A 26,531-nucleotide genomic window follows, 5' to 3' on the forward strand; every position below is an offset into this window, starting at 1 on the left:
GGCCGCTGTTGTGACTCGGGTGCTGGGACTGATATGGTCTGTTTCCTGACGCTTCATTAAACTGCCGTTAGCGTCATAAGCACCAAGCACTGGCGTTAAGTGCTGGCCGGGGGGATTGTTGTAATGAAAGTGGCTGGCTTCTAGCTAACGGTAACTAGCTATTTATATGTCACGGGGCAGTTGTCAGCTCTCATCCCGACTGAGTCTCTCTGCGCCGGGGGAGTGAGGCAGACAGACTGGGGTGTGCTAGCTAGCTGGCTAAATTAGCATTTGATTAATCGTCTATCTATACAGCTAACGTTAACGTTACTAGTGAACTCATTCATGGTTTAGCCCAGTGCTGTTAACCACGGTCAAAACAATCCTACTAAAAATAACTTTATGAGCATGTTGAACGATGTTGTAACCCTATAATGTTATCCACCAAGCATGAGCATTAATGTAATTAAGCTACTTGTCAACCAGCACATACATTGTAGTACCGTTAAGCTTGATTGATATTGATATGTATCAATAAATAAGGTCTCTGCTGTATTACTGTGTTGCAAAGTGGCATGTAATCAATCACAAAATGATGCTGCGTGGAAAAAAAAAGCACTATTACGGTTATGAGTATTTTTTTCTGTGACATTGTATGATTTACAATTACTCCTGAACATATCATCTGGTTGCCGTGTTTTGACGGAAGTTAGGAGTAACTAGATGGTGAAAGGTTATATGACGCCACTGACGGGCGACTAAATGAAATGTGACGTGTCTGAAAATAAAATAACAGATTTCTCTGAGTTTGACATTTGGTGGAAACATTTGGGATAGTGTAAGAACACAACTCATAAAAATATATAACATAGGTATGGTCGTTTTTAGACATTTGAATGCAGAAAAGTTACATATTGTATCTTTAAATTCAAGAAGTATGCTTTCATGCATTGGCAGATTGAGGAGCAACGGAATTTAAAGTGCTCATATTATGCTCATTTTCAGGTTCATAATTGTATTTAGAGGTTATATCAGAATAGGTTTACATGGTTTAATTTTCAAAAAACACCATATTTTTGTTGTATGTTGTGTGACCCAAAAATAAATCAGAAAAAGTGAAAAAAAAACCCATCAAAAACATCGCCAAATGTGACAAAAACTTGTTCAAGAAAGTGACAAAAAAATTGGAAAAAAGTGAGAGAAAAAAAAACATCGGAAAAAGTGACAAAAACAATTGGAATAAAATCTACAAAAACGTAGAGAAAAGTTTAGAAAAAGAACAACAAAATGTTGAAATTTCGACCGAGAAAAACGCAAAGTTGCATGTTCGACGGGAAGACGGGTTAGGGCAGGGGTCACCAACACGGTGCCCGCGGGCACCAGGTAGCCCCCAGGGACCACATGAGTAGCCCTCAGGCCTGTTCTAAAAATGAAAATTGAATATTGACATTATGTTTCCCACCTTGTTAAGTCATTGTTAATAATTATTGATAATGAGAAATCATTAATGTGATCAGTGTCTTCACATAGATGAGTATCATTAATCATTAATAATCATATATAAATAAAGGCAAACTGAGCAAATTTGTTATTTCAGAAGAGTGTATCACACTGGTAGCCCTTCGTATGACTCAGTACACATGAAGTAGCTCTCAGTTTCAACAAGGTTGGTGACCCCTGGGTTAGGGTAATGTAACAATAATCTGTATGTGTAGAGCAAAAGAATAAAAATCCAACGGAAAACTTATAAGACATGAATTGAAACAGAATTAAAAAGGTAAAACAAATTCCAGTAAAATCCCATTAAAAAATCAGGGTATTATCTCAATGCTATGTAGCTCATTATTGCAAGGATATAGATGGACTTTATTAATCCCAAACTGGGAAGTTACTGTTCTCAGCAGCAAGTTACAAGGACACAGCACACATACAGAAAATACAAGAAAAAAAAAAAAAAAAAAAATGATAAATAAGATTAAAGAGGGTAATATAACAAAAGATACCAGAACACCTACTCAAATAATAAACTCAGAGGAGTGAAAAGAGGTGTACCCATGCTGACCCCCCTTGCCCTGTAACGAGGACCCGGGATGTGTCACCTCACTTCAGGACCAACATGGAGACCTTCGAGAACACTCCATTCCTCTCCGTGTTCACTGATTTGTTTTTTGACAGGCAGCCAGGAGGCCAAGACTGAAAACAGAGAGCCCTCGGTTAACCGCGCTAACCCAGCGACCAAACCACACATTTATACTGGCAGTCAGCGCAGCAGGACCCCCGTGGGAATAATGTAGCACGTCTGGCTTCGTATTACGTAGCCTGAGAGTAGCCTAGTCTGTGCTTTTGGATAAGCAATGGCTTGCCACGGCGAATTATGAAGATGGATTCCATTGCAGCAGCCGGTTGGATGCCGGAGTGGAGCTTGATTGTTATTCCTGTGAGTAGCGTGAGAGGCCGGTGGCGTTGGACCCAAACGCCAGAACATCTCGCATCACTTTTTCTGAAGATGATGATGATGAAAACTTGTCTGGCTTTTTCATGCATAGAGGAATTTTTGCCATCCACCAAAATAGGTTTTAGCCAGCACTAAAGGATTGAGAATAAAAAATAGCAATTCAAATCCTCTCTGAATGTGTTTAACAGCAATTCACCAAACAGCCGTTGAACAAGCAGAACATAACCTTGAATATGAGAGCTAATCTCAGTTTAATCTCCAGAGTCGGGCCGTATATCGGACTCTCCTGGTGATTTTCTTCAATATTAATACTTTTTTTGAACCACTTTTGTTAATTGGGGTTTTATTAACTCAAGCACAATAGACATGTTTGCTTCTCAAATTGTCAGAAATAACAGGTAAGTGCATAGGGAGCAGGGGTGGCAGTAGCTCAGTCAGTAGGGGAGTTGGGTTGGGAACCGGAGGGTTGCCGGTTCAAGTCCCCATACGGACCAAAGTATGGTGGTGGACTAGTAGCTGCAGAGGTGCCAGTTCACCTCCTAAGCAAGGCACCGAACCCCCAACTGCTCGGGGCGCCTTTCCACGGGCAGCTCCCTCACTCTGACATCTCTCCATTAGTGCATGTAGAGGTACTGAGCATGTGCGTGTGTAATTCAGGCCTGTGTGTAATGTGTGTATAATAATAACAGAGTGAAAACATTGTAATTTTCCCTTGTGGGATTAATAAAGTATACATTATTATTATTATTAGATTTCTGTCAAATAAGGTAACACAGACCCATTTCCTTTACTGTATGCGTACCTCCAGACTTCTACTTGTAATCACTTTACATAATTGTACTTTCTTTTGCGTTCTGGTTGTCCCGATCTGTTTATCAAATAGGTTTTTCCATTCGGGAACGTTTTAGTGTCTTTCTATGTTCTTATGATGGTGTTGCTTCCATTTCTGGGTTGTTTTCTTTCTCTTTGTAACTCAACGTCATTGTAAATGAGGGGTGCCCGTCAGTGATCTCTCCAGTATAAGTAAGGGTTAAATGAATGATCTCATCTTGCACACGTCACCTCGTTTTGTCCTCGTTTTATCTGCTGGGACAGATCAGGTTCTTAGTCTCACATTGCCAGACCTTCCTCCACAGCGCTGCGGAGGAAGGTCTGTCTAGTCCACACAGCATTCTGGGATGGGAGAAATACGCGCTCTGGTTTATTGGCATTTCTTTAAACCAATCACAATTGTCTTTTGCGGCGCTAAGCAACGCTGCAAAATAGCCTTGGGAAGGAACATGTTTTGGTGGAACATGTGTACGTTCAAAAGTAGTTTTAGTCGTGCAACAGAAAACTCAGATTGGACAGATAGTCTAGCTAGCTGTCTGGATTTACCCTGCAGAGATCTGAGGAGCAGTTAACCATAGTCCTCACAAATCCACCAGAGTTTAAAATGTCAACCCAAAGAAACAGGAAGGTGACGGACATCCGACCGAAAATTTGGGACATCCAGAGGAATTTTTGGCGGCACCTGAACAATCCCAGAAGTGGAACGTCGTCGCTAAAGACTAGGTGCACCTCAACTAGTTTAGACACAGGGTCTTGAGACTGCTCTGAGTTAGGTGGGCCATGGAGTTTAACTCTGACTTAACGTTGAATCCAGCAGGCTTTACGCTGCCAGATATAACACGTTGTAATCCTCAGAGTCTTGGCAAATAAAAACCTGAGTTAAATGGCTGGATATCGGCGCTGAACTGGCTGTTTGCTCTGGTCCAAGCTGCAGCACTCTCTGCATACTTTTCTGACATTTTTAAAGGCTTCTCTCCTCCTTTCATGGCTCCTCTGACTAGTTGTGCTGCCAAAGTCTGTGTCGTTTCGGTTTTGAAACTTCACAGCTCGCAGCACATGACATCTCCGGAGCCAGAGGTTCTTCTGTATTTCTGCACGGGACGCACACATTGTTATTTTCTTTGGATCAAATGATGCGTTTTTACATCCAGCTTTTTCAGTTTCTCGTCACAGAATATATCTGTAGGCAGAACGGAATCTCATGACCAATTAATTATACAATATTTACAAGGATATAAGTGAAATGGCAGCCAAGGAAATAAAAATCTGAATAGTTATCAGTTAAAGTAGAATAACATGAACATATTAGAAAAATACAATTCAAGTGCAATCACACTGCAGTTATAAATAAATAAATTTAATTAACATTTGATGACCGTCCGTCTCCTTTTTGAATCCAGTTGCGTTTTTTATTCTTTCCGAAATGTAATAATAGAAATGCCAAATTGTCTATTGCAGTGTATTTTGTATGCGGACATTGTGTAAGAATATGCTGCAGTGCCATCATTCCATTTCTAAAATAGGGGTTTAAATGATTATGATAATAATGCAATTTGAAATGATCTTGAATGGTTGGTTTAGGTGGTGAAATGTCTCTGAAAGGAGCTCCTGCATCAATACATGCGTAAAAGAGAGGAAAATCATTATTATATTTTTTTTTTGTAAAAACAAATAGTGATTAACGAAGCCAAAACATGTTTCCAAAGCTGTAGTTTCCTTGTTTGCGCAGCTTTGATAGTGCCATTATAAGACATGTCACAGTGGGACAATTAAACCAGAATTCTGCCTTTTTGAATGCATGAATAAACTATAAACTGTATTCAGCATTCCTCCAAAAAGCCTCCTTTCATGTGTCGCTGAAAGCCGTAACGAGGACACCGCTCGGGGGGGGGGGGTAAAGCACCCTCTGCCCCAGTTGTGTGTCTTTGAAATCCCGAGCGGACAAATTACATCAGGAATAGGACGAGCATGGAGTCTATGCAAAGCAGAGTGGAGCTGCGAAAATCCAATTAGCTGGTTTCTCATCCTCTGTACTAAAGAGTGCATTTTAAGCAGTGCCTAGCGTATGAAAACGATTAACACTTCCTGTCTCCTAAAGGGGCGTGGCCCTGTTTGAACGTGTAGTGAAAGTCGTGTGGATGGATGAAAAGTTATATTTAAATAATTTATTATGTTCTTTTACTAGCGTTAGATATTTACACAGCTACAAGACATACAGTATTTAGCATCACAGAGATTAGTTTTGTTGGGGCGTTCACGAACGTTAGCTGACGTTAGCTGACGTTAGCGTCTCTGTGTTGCCAGATCTCGCGAGAGTTCGGTCCTGAGACAGAAACAGGTCTCAAACAAATTTCATTTTCCCCTGATGTGTCCGTCTGAAAAATGCCATTTTAGTGTCAGAATTAGAGCCTGACCGATATATCGGCGGGCCGATATTATCGGCCGATATTAGGCATTTTCCAAACTATCGCTATCGGCATTTATAATGGCCGATAAATGAATATTTAAAAAATAAAATAAAAATGGACGAAACTCCCTTCAACCAAGTTATGAGCGTTGGCGTTGCATAGTTTGTCCACCAGAGAGCGGTTCTGGATATAAAAAAATATATATATATATATATATCGGCCGATATATCGGAATATCGGATTTTTAAATCACCAAATATTTGTATCGATATTGGCCTTAAAAATCCTTTATCGGTCGGGCTCTAGTCAGAATGTTCTGGAGATATGTGGCTTGTGAAGAATGGGTCCAATATTTACTTTGGTGACTATATGGGCGAAAGAATCGCTCCTAATCTGTGTTCACGTTCACTTCTCCCGTTGGGATAAATCCACTCAGGACCTGCCGCTAGTCTCCTAAAGAGGCGTGGCCGTGGCCGAGCCCACTGGACACAGATACAGGAAACTACTCTGAGTCGGGGGGCGTCCCGGTTCTAAACCGTCTCTGATGGTATCTGACACGGACAATCTCCTGTTTTTTTTCTCTTTTTTTTTTTATGTTGAGTTTTTTTATTGAGCATATATATATATATATATATATATATATTATACAATTTTCAATCAACAATATAAGAGAGGCTCAAGTATTTTTGTATAAATGTACATATAAACCGAAACAAAACAGAGAAAAAGAAACAAAAACAAACATTGCGGGAGTAGAACACCAATTTTGTAGCAAGAAGTAAAATAAGAGTTTATACAAATAGAATGAAAGAAGGTAAGTATTTATACAGATACTGATTGTAAGAAGTCTATGAAGGGTTGCCAAATATTATAAAAACCTGAGAGATTATCCTTTAACAAATATCTAATTTTTTCCAAATGTAAGGTATTGGACATATCTCGGAGCCACATTTTGTCAGTGGGTATCGTTGGCCCTTTCCATGACTTTAGAAGTAACTTTTTTGCAGTAATAAGAGAGTAGGAGATGAACCGCTGCTGGGCTGAAGTCAATTTCTTAAATAACTGCGATGTGCCAAGGATAATCAACAATGGTTCCGGTGACAATATAGTCTTAAGAGTTCTTGACAGTACATCAAATACATCCGACCAATAGTTGGCGACTTTAGGGCAAGAAAAAAAGGCATGAAAAAGTGTTGCATTGAGGGACTGACATTTATCACAGCTTGATGAAGCGTTCGGGAAAATTATCTCCTGTTTTTTTTCGACGTGTGTGATAGCAAAACAATGTCCGGGCCCTGATTCATGAGAAAACAGCTGGTGACAGTTTGATCTTGACTCCGCGTGGACATTGAGGACTAATTTGTGTCAAGCATACCGACCTTAAAGAAGATTTTCTTTCTTTCTTTCAGTAATAAAACATATTAACATTACATTTCCAAATGACTTAGTGACTTTTGACTTTGCCAAAGGGATGACTTCTTGGATTTCAGTTGGACTTGACAACCCCTAAATGTTCTTTAATGATCTTACTGAAGCTTTTTAACCTTTTTATCATATTGAAAAGAAGTGTATGTTCATGATTAACAAATACAAAAAGTAGAATTATTGTCTGTGAAAAAATATCTCAAGTTTATTTACCGATTGGGCTTACGTTTTAAAGTCCGATCAAGGCATAAGCTCCAGTATTTTACAGTATGATGAAGCTTCCAGTGAGTCACTTTGTCCCACAGGGAAAGAAGCGCTGCACACACACATGACCACACGGAGAATTACACACTCATTTCCTCATCCTCTTTGTGCATTTGGGTCAAAGCCAGACATTTAATGGGCTTCATCATCGCTGTGGCAGAGTAGCAATGCTGTATGAAAAGCCATTTAACTCCTCAACCCTCTTTATTATTCTAATTGCCTCACAAAGGCTGGTCTAAATGCTTGTGTGTGTGTGTGTGTGTGTGTGTGTGTGTGTGTGTGTGTGTGTGTGTGTGTCATCATTTATTCATGAGTTACTGGTAGATTTTGAAATCATTTTTTTTTTTTTTTTTACTGTGTAAATATCTAATAGCAAAGAAAGAAAGAAAATATTGAATTATGCAAATACAACTTTTCATCCATCCACAGGACGTTTACATCACTTTTAAATGAGGTCACGCCCATTTAGGAGACAGGACGTGCGTAACGTTTTCATACCACTCCTTCACGTCCATGTATACGTTGAGAATTCTCTGTGAATTAGTACTAGTAACTTACGAGAAGCTGAAGCCTCTCAAATCTGTTTCATATTATCCGTGACAAAGTGATGATGTTTATCTTTGAGCCAGCAAGGAAGACTTCATTACTTCCACAATCCACCTAATCCCTCGAGTTTATTTCAGTTCTCATCACTGGAATCCATCTCTGATCCTCCTCTCCCGGCAAAATGATTAAATTCTTCCTTCTACAAACTGACGTGTGAACAGATGGGCAGGTTTCCAGCAGCAATACTCATATTAGGCCTGCACGATATTGGAAAAAACTGACATTGCGATTAAGGGGTGTGGAAAAAAAATATATTCGTATTCAAATCGCAATTCAAGCTCTACTGATTCAAAATTCATAGAATTCCAAAAATCTATTTTTTTTTTTGTACGTCTACTGCAATCACATGATATATATATATATATATATATATATATATATATATATATATATATATATATATATATATATATATATATATATATATATATATAGATACTTTATTGACCCCCAAGGGGAAATTCAAGGTCCCAGTAGCTTAAAGACACATAGATCATAACAGGATGTTAAAATAACAAATAACAAACAAATCCACATGAATAATATGGACAACAAAAGATACTAAATAAACTAAATAAAAAATCCACATGAATGTACTAAGGGATGCATAAGATGTGCTGTTTAGAGTGAGATACGGTTTCTAAATGTGTCCTACCTTCAGTCTCTGGGTGAGCTGGTCAAAATCTGCACGGCTTTCTACGTTACCAGCCGAAACGAGGGGGATAACCGTAGCACGCTAGCTCGTTCTGAATGGCAAAACACTGCTACAACACACACAAGTTCACCCTAATCTACAAAAGAACTACTTCCATGTCCCTGTTCTGCAGGTATTCCACGCAAAGTTGGAAGTGCGCCCTCATTTAGAAGAAGTCTCCCGGCTAATCCTGCCTTGTACTACTGAAGTTGGAGAAACAGCTAGCTAGCTCATGTAGTCCTTACCTAGCTACTGATCATGTGATCTCACCTAGCTACTGAGCATGTGATCTCACCTAGCTACCGAGCATGTGATCTCACCTAGCTACCGAGCATGTGATCTCACCTAGCTACTGAGCATGTGATCTCACCTAGCTACCGAGCATGTGATCTCACCTAGCTACCGAGCTTGTGATCTCACCTAGCTACTGAGCATGTGATCTCACCTAGCTACCGAGCATGTGATCTCACCTAGCTACCGAGCTTGTGATCTCACCTAGCTACCGAGCATGTGATCTTAGCTAGCTACCGAGCATGTGATCTTACCTAGCTACCGAGCATGTGATCTTAGCTAGCTACCGAGCATGTGATCTCACCTAGCTAGCGAGCTTGTGATCTCACCTAGCTACTGAGCATGTGATCTCACCTAGCTACCGAGCTTGTGATCTCACCTAGCTACCGAGCATGTGATCTTACCTAGCCACTGAGCATGTGATCTTACCTAGCTACCGAGCATGTGATCTTACCTAGCTACTGAGCATGTGATCTTACCTAGCCACTGAGCATGTGATCTTACCTAGCTACCGAGCTTGTGATCTTACCTAGCTACCGAGCATGTGATCTTACCTAGCTACTGAGCATGTGCGACTGCCAACAAAGATGTTACAGCAGTGAGAGGTCTCACTCTGTAGCTAAATCAGAGACCTGAACACAGGGTGAAAAGAGGAGCTGCAGCAATGTGCAGTACAACAAAAATATGGAGTTTTTTGAAAATTAAACAATGTAAACCTATTCTGGTACAACCTTAAAATACAATTATGAACCTGAAAATGAACATAATATGAGCTCTTTAAAGGGGAAGGGTCGGCCGGTAACAATCATGTAAAAGGAGAACAGTGAAAGTTAACTTTTCTATCAAGCAGCAAAAAAAGTTTTAGCGCCAACATCGCACCGTCCTGCGATGTGACTATCGCGCATGCGCACATCGCGATGTAGACAATGAAACAAAATATCGTGCAGCCCTAACTCATATTCACCCAAACTCTGGCCTGCGTCGTTACCGTCTTCCTCTCACAACCGTATGTGTTTGTTTGAGGAGCAGAAAAAGGAGAAGTCCAACCTTTTGTGTCCCCTTAGCTCATCCTGGCACGGCCATTTTGCAGAGAGAAAGGGGATGAGGAGGGAGGTGTGACATTTTCACAATGCGACCCACTGTCACAAAGAAACCTCCCTCCTGTAACATTTTCCCTCCTCATTCATCGTCTCTTCTTACTGTAGCCAACGCTGCGGCTGCTTCCTAAACCTTTTCCCTTTTTTAATGAAGAGATCCACAGCAACCGTGATGTTATCTGGACTGTTACGCCGGTGGCTTATTTCCCCCTGGCTTCCCGCTGGGACTGTGCTGGCCAGTGAAGGTTACCTCACACTGGGGGTGGGGGGTGGTGGGGGAGGGGGTGTTACGTTCACCTGCCGAGTCTGACCTCACATTAACAAACACCTCCTCTATCATTCCTCTGTTTCTTTTGTTTGTTTTTTTCTCCTGTTGTTTGTCTTTATTTGTGTCTGTCCTGACTTTGCAGTCCCTTACTCTCTGCTTCTCTAGCTGTTTTCACTAATGAACTCCGGATAGTGTCCGAGGAACCAGATCCCTAGCCTGGTTGACCCCAGACCGCTTCATTCACAGCTCATTTCCAAAGGGGCGTCCCCAACGGACGCCGCCCAAATGCCTCTGGGCACAATTGGATAGTCCTTCAACCAATCAGACCAACGATCCGGGTGACGTAGCAACGACAGCGGCATCAACGGGTTGCTGCGCTTCGGTGGCCGTCATGTTGAATGTAAACAAAAAGCTGCTCGCCGTCGCTGCGCTATCGTCATCGTGTAAAGCCCGCCTCAACGGTTGTGATTGGTGTAGAGCCCGCCTCAACGGTTGTGATTGGTGTAAAGCCCACCTCAACGGTTGTGATTGGTGTAAAGCCCGCCTCAATGGTTGTGATTGGTGTAAAGCCCGCCTCAACGGTTGTGATTGGTGTAAAGCCCGCCTCAACGGTTGTGATTGGTGTAAAGCCCGCCTCAACTGTTGTGATTGGTGTAAAGCCCGCCTCAATGGTTGTGATTGGTGTAGAGCCCGCCTCAACGGTTGTGATTGGTGTAAAGCCCGCCTCAACGGTTGTGATTGGTGTAAAGCCCGCCTCAACGGTTGTGATTGGTGTAAAGCCCGCCTCAACGGTTGTGATTGGTGTAAAGCCCGCCTCAACGGTTGTGATTGGTGTAAAGCCCGCCTCAACGGTTGTGATTGGTGCCTCGATTTGGAAAAAATTGGAAATGGGCTTGAATGGGCTCTTGGCCAGACTGACTTGCAGAGCAAATCTCAAATTTGCCAGAAGTTCGTCAGGGTTTTCCCGGGCTACCAGATCCCGACATTGTCCGGAATTTGTCTGAATATTTTGGCTTCATCTTCATGTAAATCACCCTTCCTCTTCACCCTCGGATGTTTCTTTTCTTCCGGTTTTGCGTGAGCCGCATATCACACCAACACGCCCACTGAGTTCTCCCACTTTGGGGATTCAGTCGGAGAATACACAGACTTTGTACTACGGAGCTGGCAAGTTAAGGACCGTTTGATTCATTGCATTCTTTTCCTGTTCTTAACCTCATCTACCAGATAGCAGCAGCCTGACTGATATGTATACAGTATGCCAGCTATGACGTCTAGTGAGCTTGAAGATCCATGTTTTTAATGTATGTCTGTATGTTCATGGAGTGGTAGATGTGACTCAGTCTGTTGGTCTGCAAAAAGACTCAATCAGTTTTTGTTTGAAATGTGAAAGAAATCGTGTTTCTTTCTCTAAGAAGCCATCTTTATGTGACCCTACATAGGACACAAACTGTCTTGTAGATAGGACACTAAACCAACATTTCATTTGTCTTTTGGGGAATGTATGGCATTAACCTTAATTAGCTACAGCTGATAAAGTATGGCTGTAACAGTTGTCATTACTGTCTATATGAAACCAGTGGTCTCTGGGTAAAAATAAAACCATTTAAAAGCCACAAAAGCTGCAGTGGCAGCAGTAGAAAATCAACAAAGCTGTTGTGGCGAGCACCATTGTTTGGGCGTAGATCGGCATGTGTTGACCTTCGCAGCATTTCCATTTTACCGCAGCATTGTTGGAGGACACTCTGAGGCTCTGCGGCACAGGATGGTGCAGTCGCTGAGTCCTGTCACAGCTCCTCATTATGGCTTTCATAACAAGATTTAGTCGGACAACACAAACCAACTCGACATGGTTTTAGAAGCTTGTGGGTATGGAAAGTTCGAGGGTTGACGTCTCGCAGCCAAAACTGACCGTAGGGCAAAATAAGTGGACTCTGCCTCTGGCTAAGTGGCCTCTTTTCGACCTCCACCTCCCGTCCCTGATCACACTGTGTGTGTTTGGGAGGGCAGACATGACCTCATGTTGCCCCCGGCGACGGAGTCTTCTCAGAAGGTCTCTTATCTCTGCCAGCCTCGCCTCGGTGTGGTGCTGAATGTGGGGGCGGATCTCTGCACTAACTTTTTGAAACTGGTGGCTATGTAGTTGTTACTGAAGCTGGTGGACTCACAGGAAGGCCAGAGATCAGTTCGTAGCATTTGAACAGGTCCTGTAAGGCCTGCGGACACGCTGCCTTTAACCTGGGCCTGAGATTTAAAGATGACCTCGGCCACGTGTAGAATTTAGTTGTACAATTTACATTCATTATTTTCTTGCATAAACACGCAGATATAAGCAGTATGGAAGCGTTCCCTATGCAGGGTTTCCGCGGGGTCTTAAAAAGTCTAAAATTCCAAAATCAAAATTTTAGGCCTTTTAAAAAGTCTTAAATTTGCAAACATATTGTGTTCTACGTCCTACGTCCATGTAACGCTATCCTTAATGCTCTTTGAAATGTTTTTTTTTTTTTTATTATTATTCTGTGGTTTTGTAGTTCTTTCCAAATAAGAATTTGCTGTATATGTACAGATTATTATTACTCCGTGTCACTTTTATTCAAGTTTAATAATTTAATTTACTTTGCAAGTACTTTTGTGTACTCTGCATTTCCTTGTACTTTTATGTCCTAATATAGGTCTTACATTTCCATTCATAAAGGTCTTAAAAATGTCTTCAATTTGACTCGTTGAAACCTGCTGAGACTCTACCTATGGTCGCTGCAGGCTTGCAGAATGAATGAATGACTCCACTGTCTCCACTTCTCTCTCTGTCTGCTTCTGTCTCACTGTCAGAAAAACAAACGCCTGCACGGACAGTGAGTTCATGCTCGCTGAAGTGTGGGGGTGTAGTCCACGCTGCGAGGAGTCTGCGAGGCGAGGTCGTTCGCTTTGCTTCACGGTAGAGCCCGACCGATGAAGGCTTTTTAAGGCCGATATCGATACAAATATTTGGTGATTTAAATATTTGGTGCGTTGTAGAGCGCCCTCTAGTGGACAGACTATTCAACGCCAACACTCAGAAGATGGTTGAAGGGGGTTTCGTCCGTTTTTTAAAATTTATTTTTTATGTTATACCATGACTTTAAATCCTCAGTGAAATATGTTATACCATGGCTTTAAATCCTCAGAGAAATATGTTATACCATGACTTTAAATCCTCAGTGAAATATGTTATACCATGACTTTAAATCCTCAGAGAAATATGTTATACCATGACTTTAAATCCTCAGAGAAATATGTTATACCATGACTTTAAATCCTCAGAAATATGTTATACCATGACTTTAAATCCTCAGAGAAATATGTTATACCATGACTTTAAATCCTCAGAGAAATATGTTATACCATGACTTTAAATCCTCAGAGAAATATGTTATACCATGACTTTAAATCCTCAGAGAAATATGTTATACCATGACTTTAAATCCTCAGAGAAATATGTTATACCATGACTTTAAATCCTCAGAGAAATATGTTATACCATGACTTTAAATCCTCAGAGAAATATGTTATACCATGACTTTAAATCCTCAGAAAAACGTGCAGGTTGTACCGTATTTTGCATCCCACAGAAACACCATCTGTGCGGCTCAGTTTGTCCCCAGATCTTCTCTCTGTCTCGGTCTCTCTGTCCAGTTTTGTCCGGTTTTATTTTATTTTTGAAATATTCATTTATCGGCCATTATAAATGCCGATACCGATAGTTTGGAAAATGCCTAATATCGGCCAATGATATCGGCCCGCCGATATATATCGGCCGGGCTTAGGGCTGGGCGATATGGAGAAAATCAAATATAACAATATTTTTTACCAAATACCTCGATATCGATACCGCAACGATATTGTAGTGTTGAATATTGGTGCTTTCACAAAATATTTACACAATGAGATTTTTTATAAATAATCATCATAATGTGGATATAATGACTAAGTGGGTAAAGGTAAATAATAGAACAGTTACACCAGTCTGGTAAGTTCAGAAAATGACATCACTTTACTATAATGCAGCCTTTAAAACCAGGAAAAGACACTTATGCCATATTACGATATCCAAAATCTAAGACGATATCTAGTCTTATATCATGATATCGATATAATATTGATACATTGCCCAGCTCTAGCCGGGCTCTACTTCAAGGTCCGTCCCACCAACAAAAAAAAAAAAAACCTGCAGTTAACTCGGAGGCTGTAATGTGTTCAGTCGTTGGCGTGCTGGTACGGCTGCTGTTTCCAGCCGTGCCTAGAGGCCGAGAGCATGCTGTCAGTGCTGTTACTGATTAACCATCACACCCTGTTTTCTTTGCACAGATACCGATCTCCCCGGAAACAACGCAAACACAGAAACCATAAATTTGCCTTAAGTCCTGATTCCAGATCCAAAGCCCTTAGGATAAAAAGATTTACTATAATCTATCCATCATCGGATCACGGAACTCTTTTTTTTTTTTTTTTATTGTAGAAGTAGGAGCAGTGTGAGAAACATAACGCAACAATGTGTGTGTGCTCAGATCATTTGAAGGAATTTGAGGGAACATTTAGTCCACTTAAAGTGTCATTAAGAAAAAACTGGTTGCTTATATTTAAGCCGACACGCTTGGCATCATCTTAGTAATTCCCAAGTAAGTGCATTTTGGAGCTATGCGGTCTTTAGATGATCTCAATTATGGTTGTTTTATGGAAACCCAGAAATCACAATAATATTCCTCCCGGTTCTCTTTCATGTCGGGGCCTGAATGAGATTTTTACCACACAACAAGTCTTTTGATTGTAGCATTTAAGCTTGTTTTTTTGGCTTTTGTTTTTGGAGTTCTTTGCTTTTTGCGTGTGGACAAACCGTTTTCCACAGACCACAGCTGGGGAAAGGCAGCACTTGTCCGGGCTCACGTCACACTCCTCCCTACAGTCCCTGCATCTCCTTCCATCATTCACATCCATCGGTCAAACTACTTAGCTTCCTTTCCTTTCACATTTTTCATATTTCTCCCCCCGAGTACCTAGCTCCAGCTGGAACACAGCTGGAACACATCAGCACGTGTATCAGCTGTGATTACGCCCTCACTCACTCACTTACTCATTCACTCTGCACATACACACACACACACACACACACACACACACACACACACACACATACACCACACACACTTCTTTCTCCCTCTCTCACACACACACACACACACACACACACACACACACACACACACACACACACACACACACACACACACACACACTGACGCAGCACTCCAGCCCGTCGCCTCACTGACAGACAGGAAGCTGAGATGATGCAATGTAATCCTGCTCAGACACACGTGATTAATGTCATGATGTAACCGGCTGAATCCTCTCTGTTTGCCCGGCAACACGTGACAGACTGTTAACCTGTTCACCTCCAACAGCGACAAGACGCACTCACCTCCAAAACCAACGGGGTCGGGTTCAGACTTGTGTCTGCCTCGCTGTCTCCATTCCTACCTAGGACCTAAGGACCTTTGACTCCGCCTAATCATTTGTTGAAATCTGTCAAAGTGTTGAAAGTTGTCAGTTCATTCTTTGATCAAATAGTGTCTAATCAAATGTTTTAAAGATTTTTTTTTTTTTTGGCATTTTAGGCCTTTATTTGTATAGGACAGCTTAGACTTGATATGGGAGAGAGAGTGTGAATGACATGCAGCAAAGGGCCGCAGAGTAAACCTCTATATATGGGCGCCTGCTCTACCAGGTGAGCTAACCAGGCGCCCAATGTCTAATCAAATTTAATGGCAGTTTTTTTTACGTAGAAAAAGAAAAATTCCTTTACAGCTCAGGGCTCAACAATAAGGATTGCCCAATGGCCCGGGGCAAGTAAAACGCCATGCTGGGCAAGTAAATATTAGGGGTGCGCCGATCCGATGTTAAGATCGGATATCAGTCCCGATATTGACAAAATAGCTGGATCGGGGATCGGGAAAATGAACAGATCCACGGGCCGATCCAGTTTTGTTCATTTCTTTCCCTTCTGTCGCACGTGTATCACATGCTGGAAGAGCTGAGTGTACAAATAAATAAGAATTCAATACATTACATCTCTGTTATTTTGTCTTAGTTAGGAAAGTAATGTTTAGTTAGGAAAGTCTGGTCTTTAGTCTCTTCCACATGGTGGAAGGAAGGTATAAGGTGGAAGGAAGGGCCGGGCGATATGGAGAAAATCAAATATCATGATATTTTTGACCAAACACCTCGATGTCGATATTGCAACGATATCGTAAGGTTGACAGTTGGTGCTTTCACAAAATATCTTCCACATTTAGATTTTAGATAAATAACCATCATAATGTGGATATAATGACTAAGTAAGTAAAGGTAAATAATAGAACAGCTAGAACAGTCAAATAAGTAAAGTCAAAAGTAAATTCAGAAAATGACATCACTTTACTGTAATGCAGCCTGTAAAACCATGAAAAGACTACACTTACCATGTAACCATATTAAAATTCTTCAAAATCTAAGACGATATCTAGTCTCATATCACGATCTCGATATAATATTGAAATATTGCCCAACCCTAGTGGAAGGTATACAGTGTATTATTAATTCAACAACGGTATCGGATCGGTATCGACAGATAACAAGGCGCTGGCATCGGTATCGGTATCAGGACTGAAAAAGTCGGATCGGTGCATCCCTAGTAAATATAACAACCCACTGGCCTGTTTGGGCAAGTGGGTCGCGAAGTCCCGACAGTCAAATAAACGAAAGCGCGAGTACCGCAGTTTCTCCTCAGGTCAGAGTGACAAACGGCGACGAAAGCCCGACGTCTGATTGACCATGAAAAACTGCGCTCCCGCGGCCCTGTGAAATAAAACCGCTACAGTAGATTGGAAATTAGCCTTTCGAGCACTGAACTTGATGGATTTACCGTTTATCAGAACCAACACTGAGACAAGATGCTAACGTTAGCGAACGCTGCGGCTCCTCTGACTCCCCGCTGCAGAAGACGCCGTATTCCCCCGACACGGGAAGCTGAGGTAGTGTATTATTGGCACTGGTATTAACATTTTTCAAACGATGCCCAGACAACTTTTGTTTCTCTACGACTGTACATGGAAAGTCAACGGTTGTGTGGTGATCAGAGACGACACCATGATCAGTTGGTTCATTATTTAGTCATTGCAATTTCAGAAAAAAAGTATGAACGATCTCTTAAAATGGCCTTTGTTCCCCATAAAACCAACAAAAGGGATGAGAGTGTGACTCAAAAGGCTAATTTATGTGACATCCTGTTGTGTTCTTTAACCCCCAAATGTAGCACAACACAAGAGGATTTTATTTTATTCTGTTTCCCTTCAGATTGTTTACAGATCTCGGCATTTCCGATCACACTTGAAAGCAGCTTCATTTCCCGGAGAAATGGAGAAAGAAAAGAAAGGGAGGGACTGAGGAACCAGCCAGCTGTGACACAAACTCCCGGGCAGTTCAGCGCTTGTGTTTGGGTTTTTTTTTTTTTTTTTAAACTTTGTTGTGGCAGAGCTGGAGGCAGTGATGTTTCCTGTTTCCTGTTTCCTGTACGGGACTCTCACACCGCCTCAAAACACACCGTCGGGTTGCGTTTCTCCAAAAGATGAATCCGTCTCAAATTTATGACAGCATTGAGTGAAAAGCAAAACGAATATTCATCCACCAACATTGAAAATGGAATACCTAACCAATAGGGCTGGGCAATATATCAATGTTACATCGATATCGTGATATGAGACTAGATATCGTCTTAGATTTTGGATATCGTAATATATTGTGTTGTCTTTTCCTGGTTTTACAGGCTGCATAACAGTAAAGAGATGTCATTTTCTGAACTTAGCAGACTGTTCTAGCTGTTCTATCATTTCCCTTTACCCACTAAGTCATTAAATCATTTTCAAAAAATCTCATTGTGTAAATAACATTTTGTCAAAGCACCGATAGTCAACCATACAATTAGAGTTTAGATTCTCAGCCCGACCGGACCTCGGCTCGGGCCGTTATTTTCCGCCACATCCTCGGGCCGGGCCGGGCCGGGCCCGGGCCGGACCGCGCCCGGGCCGGACCCTTGATCAAGCAGTTTTTTTTTTTTTTTTTTTTATCCATTACCTTATTATCCTATTTGGGTGGGGAGATAGCTATGCCATAATCAGAAATATTATAAATATATATATAGGCTATATAAAAGTAACAAATGTATACAAAAGTTAGGCTGCAGTTACAAAATGCAGCACGTGTCATGCGCGGAGTCTCCTCCTCTCGCACGCATCACACCGGGAGCTTGAAGATGTAAAGAAAAAAAGAAAAACAGGAGAATTAACTTTGAGCAAGTGTGGAGGAAAGTCGGAGGTATGGAAGCAGTTTAAACAAGTCGTGGGCAGTGACGACAATATGTTGTTCATCATTGTTTCTTTTTTTTTTTTTTTTTTACGTTTCTTCATTCAGATCCATTTGCGATCCGTTCCATTCTAAACAAACAGCGCTGTTTACAGCTTCGTCCTTGTTGTATTATTCTAAACAGATTTCTCCAGTTCCAACAACTCTGAATTGTAGTTGAGAACGTCAGTTATAACGGCCCACGTATTAAAAAATTGTCGGGTTTAAATCGGGCTCGGGCTCATAATTACAGTTAATGTGTCGGGCCGGGCCGGGCTCGGACGCAACGTGCTCGGGCTCGGGCAGGTTCGGGCTTGATTTTTTGGGCCGATCTAAGCTCTACATACAATATCGTCGCAATATCGACATCTAGGTATCTGTTCAAGAATATCGTGATATTTGATTTTCTCTATATCGCCCAGCCCTACTAACCAAACGAACGAATAACCGAATAGTCAAACATTCGTATCCAAGCCTAGCTTATACACGATTAAAATGCGGAAAGCTTAAAGCTGTATTTCACTGGAAAGGCTTCCAACACGGGGGCGTACAACAGTCTGCAGCTAAAGACAGAGTCTTGCTTCACTATTCGAGACGCCACGGACGCTGTCGGAGATGTAGGAGAACAGGAGTTAATGGTGCATGCACCTTGTAAACTCAGTGTAGGAAGCAGTAGGTGCAGGCTGTACTGTGAATGTCCTGTCTGCTCGTCAGTGTGCTGATAACAGCAACCAGCTCAGTAGCTGGAGGCCAAACAGCAGCAGCGCCAGGCCTGGAGCAGCATTTGTATGGAGTGTTTTTAGAGGAGAGACACATTGAGGTAAACAATGGTTTAAGTACATAATGTGCCTTTAAGTAGGATTGCTGAGACATTAGACACAGTTAATATGGGCCTGAAGGAACAAATGATGATTTCCCAGAGGAGAAGCTGCTGTCTCTAACGTATGTTTGACATGTATATATAAATGTTATTGTATGGAGTCCCAATCCAATCTTCCTCGCGGAAGGAGAGATCCCTTATGAGCTGTAGAGATGGAAAATTAAACCCATTTTAAAGAAAAGATTGACAACCAAGGATACATTTGACTGCTTGTTACATTAAAAAGATCACTGCACAGCTGCTTACACATCTTAAAACAATCTTGTGAACGTTCGTGAAAACACAAGCAGTCCGAGGATCAGGCAGGTTGTTAACAAGCTAGTCTCGCTTTGCGCTGCGGAGGAGGGTGTGGCTACTCCACATGGCATTCTGGGATGGGAGGGAAACGTGCTTTGGTTTAATGGCATTCCGCTGCAAAAATAGTTGTGCGAGAGAAAACTCGTGTTGGACAGATAGTCTAGCTAGCTGTCTCAATTCACCCTGGAGAGATCTGAGGAGCAATCAACAATTAATCCACCAAATTTTAAATTCCAAAGAAGGAAACGGAAAATACATGCATCCGGCGAAATGTCCTGCGGCACCGGAGCAATCCCGGAAGTCAAGGATATAGACTACTAACAAGCAAACTGTTGATCCAGAATATCTTAAAGTGCTCATATTATGCTTTTTGGCTTTTCCCCTTTCCTTTATTGTGTTATATATCTTTTTTGTGCATGTTATAGGTTTACAAAGTGAAAAAGCCCAAAGTCCCCCCCAAAGGGACTTACCATCTCCAACAGAAAACACTGTTCACAAACTGCTCCAAACAGCTCTATTGTAGTTCAGCCTTTACTTCAGAGACAAACGTGGTCACTTTGTAACACATGTTATAATGCTCACCTAGCTGCTAGCGTGGCACGCCCTCATACTCTGCTTCTGACTGGCTAGTAGTCCTTACCTAGGTACTGTCAGGGCACGCCCTCATACTCTGCTTCTGACTGGCTAGTAGTCCTTACCTAGCTACTGCACATGTGCGACTCCCAACAAAGATGTTACAGCAGTGAGAGGTCTCACTCTGTAGCTAAAACAGAGAGCTCAACACACAGGGTGAAAAGAGGAGCTGCAGCAATGTGAAGTACAACAAAAATATGGTGTTTTTTGAAAATTAAACCACATAAACCTATTCTGCTCCTCTAAATACAATTGTGAACCTGAGAATGAGCATAATATGAGCACTTTAACCACTTTATGTAGAGGTCAAACTGAAAGCGAGCGCACCCGAAATGTCGGTAATATTCCTTCATTTGACAGTTTGCACATAACTAGAGTAAGTACAGTTAGTTAAAGTTGAACATATGAATTCTGATGGAAGCTTTTGGGTAATAATTTGACCTTCGTTTCTTCTTCCACATAATTATAGCCAACCTGTGAGTTTGTTTACAACCGGTCAGTCGTCTGACTGTTTCTTGCTCCGTCGAATGTTGCGAGATTAAAAAAAAAAATGTATTTGGAACACATTGTTTTGATAACTCATAGAAATGATGAAACCAAACAAAAATATGATCCAAATTGATCAAAAGCTTCGACACGGTGAAGACCAGCCATGTACTACTTAGGCACACATCAGTCATATTGTGGCATGTTTACAGGAAACCGGTTCGTCTGGTGGCAACGCCAGCACAAATAAAAACTGCTGAATGTTAAACTGTGGTCTGTTGTGCTGCTGAGGAAGCAGTCTTGTTCTCCGCTGGTGGTCAGCCTACACACCCACACACACTGAGAAAAACAAGGACCCTCGTGGCTGCTTCCTCCCCGAACCAGCGAACAAAAACAACCAACCGTCTGTTAAGGGGGCGGCTGTGGCTCAGTGGTAGAGCGGTCGCCTGCCAATCGGAAGGTGGTTGGATGGTGGTTGGATCCCTGGCCCTGCATTCCCATGTCGAAGTGTCCTTGGGCAAGACACTTAAACCCGAGTTGTGTAAATGTGTGTGAATGTTTATCCGATGAGCAGGTGGCACCTTGTACGGCAGCCTCGGCCACAGTGTATGAACGTGTGTGAATGGTGAATGGTTCCTGTACTATGTAAAAGCGCTTTGAGTAGTCGTTAAGACTAGAAAAGCGTTATATAAATACAGTCCATTTACATTTAAATGCTCCTTTCCACACGGTGCACTTTGCTGTGTAATGCCTACCCATCTATCTCCTTGTGCTGTGCGTTTGGGGGTAGTTTAGAAGCCCTTCTTCAGCTCATTGAATCATGCAGTCAACTCACGCTGGAGCCAAGATAGTTTTTAAATCACGTTTTGGATCGTCCGGCCTCTTTAGCTGCCAGGAAAACAATACACAAGATTGATTGAGCCTGGTTTTTTTTTTTTTTTTTTTTTTTTTTTGCTGTGTGGGCCTGAGCTGCAGGGGAATTGTGAGACTATGGGCGAGCTGCCCTGCTGACGTGCACAACTGTCTGTCCGCTGCCCGTCTGTCTGTACGTTCGGTGGTAGAATTCAACCTATTGAACCCCCCCCCCCGCGCCATTAACTGTATTATCTTTGTATTCTTTGTAAGAGAGAACCTCGGCAGAGTTTGGTTTCAGCCCGGTGTGGTGACAGATGTGATGGATTGTAGGTGTACAGGTTACATCAGAGTGTGTCGCTGCGCTCCACGGGACGCGACACAAGACGAATGTTGGCCCAAATGTGATGCAGCGGGGGACTCGAGTCCAGAGGGATGCTGGGAGAGTGAAGGGGGAAGAAAGAATGCAGAAGTTGAGAAGAAGATTATGAAATCCTGGTTTTACTTCCGTCTCAGTGTTGTAAGTTTACATGCCTTTCTGTCCAGTAATCACTTTATGGCAGTTGTTGGTTGCTTTTTGTTATCTGTTATCTTTTAAATCACTCCGTCACAGATCCTCTTGTGAAAGATTGGCGGTCTTTGCTGCCTCATTTCACTCCAGTGTTTGAGATGTTTTGCTCTGTTTTTTTAGGACTGTACTGTACTTACTAATAGGGCTGCCACTAATGATTATTTTCATAGTAACTGTTAAAGAAGCTCGGTCTGATACCGTAACTACTGAGGTGGTTTAACCCGGAGTGACCTGGCTGACGTGCTGACGTTAACTTGCTGTGTAGCGTTCAAGAATCGCCTGACGATGTTGCGTTGCAGAATAACTATGTTTATTTGGTAAACCGTTCAGCATGAAATGTCCATTCTTTCAGTTTTCAGCGTTAGATCCATAAACAATTAGACAACGTTTGAACAAAGGGCTTGGCGCCAATGCGCTCCAGCATCCCAGCGCTCGGTGTCACGGCGATAGCGCTCAAAAACCAATTTGCCCTTTCCGGGCCAAACACCTGCCGGCAACAATTTGGAGCTTACCTTATAACCTTGCCCCAGGTAATACCACAGCGACACCCAATGTACATACAAGACACAACACCCAAAGTCTGAACACTCGAAGCAACGTAGTTGGCTCCTACAGTAACCATTGATAAGATAAGATATACTTTATTGTCCTCAAAGGGAAATTTGTTTCCGACTCTGTCCGTTCCGCAGCTTTGGAAAGACAACACAAAATACTCTCATGTAACACAAAACATGCTCTCATATACATTAGACAGGTACCTATACTGTATAGTAAGCACATTAACTCCTCCTTTCAGTGGCAGTTTTTAATTTAACAACCCTGTCGGCTGCATTCTCCGCAATAAGTGTAGCACAGCCCTTGCACAATGAGATATTGCACAATAACATATTGCCCAACCCCAATGGCCTACGTATTGCACAAATGACACATTGACACATAACCTATGCAGTACACAATGACATGTTGAACAATCCAACAGCCCATGTATTTCACCACTAACATATTGCATAACCCCAATAACCTACTTATTGCACGATGACATAGTGCACAACCCAGCCGGCCTACATGTTAGTGTTGATAAGTTTAATGGACATAGGCACAAATGAGTGTTTATATCAGTTTAGCCTGCATTTAGGAACCCTGAATCTTCTACCAGAGGGTAAAAGCTGAAATTCTGGGTGAAGTATGTGGGTCGGATCAGAAACAATTTTTGTGCCTGTTTGATAAATTGTCTGGGGGGGCAGATGGTTTTTGACCCCCATAATCTACATTAGGGCTGTGTATTGGCAAGAATCTGTACATGGGTCACGATTCAATATATTGCAATATATTTCGATACTGTGCATAAGGCGATATTTTGTGATTTTTTTAAAGTATCATTTTAGAAAAACTAATATTTAAAAAAAGACATGATGTTCATAAAAGTCAAAGAAGTTTACTTTAGGTAAACAATTCAGTACACAGAAAGTCAAACTGCCAGTTTGGGATTGTGGTTTCCAGGTTCTTAGTGAGCTAATGTTTATATGCTAAAGTAGGCCAAGTTCAGCCGTAGCTACATTGTTAGCTTCTAGCAAAAAGTCAGGCACTGTTAGGCACTGTTAGGCACTGTTAGGCACTGTTAGGCACTGTTAGGCACTGCTAGGCACTGCTAGGCACTGTTAGGCACTGTTAGGCACTGCTAGGCACTGTTAGGCACTGTTAGGCACTGCTAGGCACTGCTAGGCACTGTTAGGTAAGGACACTAGTGGTGTGTCTCAGCATAGCCATCTAGCGGTAGGGGGTTTAAACACAACATAAATGTGAACCACTGTCTTACATGAATATTTTTGAATGTTTTTTTTTTTTTTTTTATTAAAAAGAATTATCGATATTGCCTTTTCTGACACCCCTAATCTTCATAGCTGTCTGTACCTGATGGGCGATCTGTGATTTGGACTGTACTGTCAGGTTACCATACCTGGCTGTGATACCGTATTTTAGAATACTCTCCAGTATTGCATGACAGAACAACAACATACATTCTAAGTCTTCGTAGAAAATGCATCCTCAGTTGAAGTCTGGAACAGAGAGTATTCACGTGGTCCTTCCAGCTGAGTGCATTATCGATATGTACACCAAGGTACTTGTAAGAGCTAACCTGAGTAATGGGTAAGTTGTTGATCACTACAGGCCTGGTGTCGCCTATGGCCTTTGGGTCAAACACCGTCTCCTCAGTCTTGGTCACATTTAGCACAAGATAGTTGTCATCGCACCACTGGACCAATTCCTCAATTTCCGTATGATACGCTGCTGGGCTTCTGTCTTCGTCCATAAGGCCGAGGATTGCTATTTCATCTGAGAATTTAATAATATAACTGTCAGTGTGGAGTCTAGTGCAGTTGTTAGTATACAGCGTAAAGAGGACTGGATAGCTGACAATTAAGTAAATAGTTGACAACTAATCGATTAATCTTTGCAGCTCTATTTCAAATCCTACCTTATTCTGTCATTTTAAAAGCCTCAGTCACGAACAAATCACAGCTCTCAAGGATGCAAATAGCAGTCCGTGCAGTCAGTATGCGTGTGTTCTGTTTTTAATCACTTAGCCTGCACGTCAGTAAAGACTTGACCAGTGCAGTGAGATACACTGGCCACCACATGCTTTTAAAAGAGGAACTCACTCTGTCTAACCTCTGTGGGTTGGAAGGTAAATCTGTTGCTCCTCTGGCCGCACACGGTATCACAGCTGCATGCTGTCTGCGGTACTTGTGACCACACTAAGCTGTGATGTAGCACTGTACTATAGTACAACACTATACAACCACAACAGTACACAGGGTGTGAAAACGCCACGCTGTCACTACGAGCTGGCTACGTAAGCAGGGGTTTTGAGACTCCAGTTAGTTTTTTGCAGGGTAGGTCATAGAGTTTGTGGGAAAGATTTAAACAAGAGAGATGGAATTTCCAGCTAACTCACAAAGTTTAAGTTTTACTTTAATTGCCTACAGCTGACAACTTCTGCCAGCAAAAGTCATTCCCACTCTTTAAAAAAACAAAAAGACAACAAATCTTGAATGGCAAAACTGTCACTGCTGTGTAGAGCTGCAGTTATTTGTTGATTAATCAATTACTCGGATCAACAAAAACCAAATCAGCAGCTATTTTGATAATTGATTATTCGTTTCAGACAAAATGCCAAAAAATAATAAGGCTTCCAACCTCTCAAATTGTTTTTTTTTTTTTTACTTGTTTTACATGAAAGTCAATTGGATATTTTGGAGTTTTCTGTCTGTCTTTGTCAAAAGGAAACATTTTACTTTCACATGACCTTATACTCTAGGTAATTCTAATGGGTGTTCACAGTTTTGTGTCGTTTAAGGAGAAAATAAATTGATAATGATAATAATTGTTGGCTAATTCTGTGAGTGAACCCTAACGCTAAAAGCTGATTTGTAGTAGTAGAGCCTACATCGTAGCCTACGTAAGTGGCCTACGCCGTTGTCAGGATTTATACCTGTGCGCTGGTGTGAGTGAGATAGTGACAGGATTAGCTTTGGAGCGAGTACCGACTCCTGCGGCGGAGACGGAGAAACAAAGTGTCTCTCCCCTGTGCTTTCTGACCACGGTCGGAAATCTGTAGCATGAAGAGTTAACCCTCTCCTTGATTTCATGTTGTTAACGGAGAAGGAGAACCGGCAAATGAGTAGGAGGAAATACGGCGCTACCAAGCACCGGCCAAGCGGACCAATCACAGTAGTTGCGGCCTGCGTTGCCTCGATGTGTAGTTACATTTTTTGAGAGGTGCACGCACCATCTACCAGCCAAATGCTTGTAAAGTATGCAAGTGGCTGGTAGATTTGCTTTAGCCTGGTCCTACCAGACTCTGGTCCATATCATTTGTCCAGAGAGTCTGGCCACTCTCCATTGACAAATGTTAACTTCCTTGAAGGCGGGTACTCTGTTGAAGTTTACAACTATTAGATCTGCCCAGAGCCACTCTGGATCTGCCATAACCAATCGCTAACGTTTGGTCGTGACGTCGGCTTAGCATCGCTAGCGTTAGCCTTAGCCAACTCCTTCACCACTAACGGAGCGAGCTGGAAAAT

At 42.0% G+C, this 26,531-nt stretch overlaps 1 protein-coding gene and 1 long non-coding RNA gene across 9 annotated transcripts in view; one reads left to right on the forward strand and one right to left on the reverse strand.

Annotated features, from left to right (window-relative positions):
• mast2 (microtubule associated serine/threonine kinase 2) overlaps positions 1–26,531 on the forward strand; it is a 264,432-nt gene that overhangs the window by 32,746 nt on the left and 205,155 nt on the right. The window lies entirely within an intron of this gene.
• On the reverse strand, positions 19,939–26,183 carry LOC118496218. Its single transcript, XR_004898724.1, has 3 exons — positions 26,171–26,183; positions 20,761–20,766; positions 19,939–20,018 (listed from the first exon to the last, which is right to left on the reverse strand). It is a non-coding gene; the product is annotated as an uncharacterized LOC118496218 (long non-coding RNA).

The sequence above is a fragment of the Sander lucioperca genome, chromosome 11 (assembly GCF_008315115.2).
Source record: "Sander lucioperca isolate FBNREF2018 chromosome 11, SLUC_FBN_1.2, whole genome shotgun sequence".
Lineage (NCBI taxonomy): Eukaryota > Metazoa > Chordata > Actinopteri > Perciformes > Percidae > Sander > Sander lucioperca.